Raw genomic sequence first — 1254 nt, 5'->3', positions numbered from 1 at the left:
CTCTCTCTCTCTCTCTCTCTCTCTCTCTCTCTCTCTCTCTGTCCCCGAACAGGATGACCCGTCGATCCAGCCATCCCCGAGCCCGAGCACAAGCACAAGGCCGGCGCCGGGGCCCAGTCGCATGGCACTGCGCGAGGCGAAGGCCACAAACTTCTTCTACGACGCGCTCGGGCTGATGTCCATGGTGCGGCACGCCCTGTGGGGCATCGTGTACCTCGCCACCTTCCTCCGGCGGCGTACCCTGGCGCGCGCGATCACCCTGCACCTCAGGGCGCGAGGTGAGCTGGTTCGTGGAGTGAGAGAGAGACAGAGAGAGGGAGAGCGATGGAGGGAGTGAGCGAGTGAGAGAGAGAGCGAAAGTGAGCGAGAGAGGCGTGGGTGCGTGGAGAAAGAGGTAGGCGAGCGTGCGTATGGAGAAAGAGAGAGCGGGTGCGTATAGAGAGAGCGAGAAAGAGAGAGGCGAGTGTGCGTATGGAGATAGAGAGAGCGAGAAAGAGAGAGAGAGGCAAGTGTGCGTATGGAGAAAGAGAGAGCGGGGATATAGTGCGTATAGAGAGAGCGAGAAAGGGAGAGGGTCGCAATTAAAAGTTATTCGGAACTTTGCAATGCAGCAGTGAGTGTCCGCGCGGGAGATGGAACGAGTAGGAGTAGAATGGAAGTGGCGGGGGTTGGGGAGGGGGGAGAATGAGAAAGTACCGCTCCGACCTCTCTAGGGACAGCGCTCTGCTGCCCGGCCGGCCGCCGCCTCGCGGGCCCGCTGCTCGGCCCGCCCCGGAACAAATTGAGTGAGACACCAATTTACTGTAATAGGTTCAAAAATCGACGGGGAGAGAAGAGGGTCGCCTGCTTTTCTCTCCAGCCGTGCTCCTGCCTGTCGAGGCTCTTACTATGCAAGAATCATGTGCCTCTTGTTTCTCTTCACCAACGCTTTATCTCTCACTCTTTCTCTCTCTCTCTCTCTCTCTCTCTCTCTCTCTCTCTCACTCTCTCACACACACACACACACACACACTTGAAAACTTGACTATTTGAATCTAATCATTTATGCTGTGAAGTGTCAATTGTTCGTGTTCTGTACTCTATCCTGTAGTTAAGTCAGTTTAAAGCATTAAATTTATGTATTATTAGAGAGCGGGTGCTCATGTAGTGGGGCTCTACAGCCCTTTTTGAGTATCCTCAATAATTCAAATTCAATGCAAACTCTCTCTCTCTCTCTCTCTCTCTCTCTCTCTCTCTCTCTCTCTCTCTCTCTCT

The sequence above is a fragment of the Frankliniella occidentalis genome, unplaced genomic scaffold (assembly GCF_000697945.3).
Source record: "Frankliniella occidentalis isolate FOCC.00 unplaced genomic scaffold, Focc_3.1 Scaffold113, whole genome shotgun sequence".
NCBI lineage: Eukaryota > Metazoa > Arthropoda > Insecta > Thysanoptera > Thripidae > Frankliniella > Frankliniella occidentalis.
Note: the sequence above shows the minus strand (reverse complement) of the source record.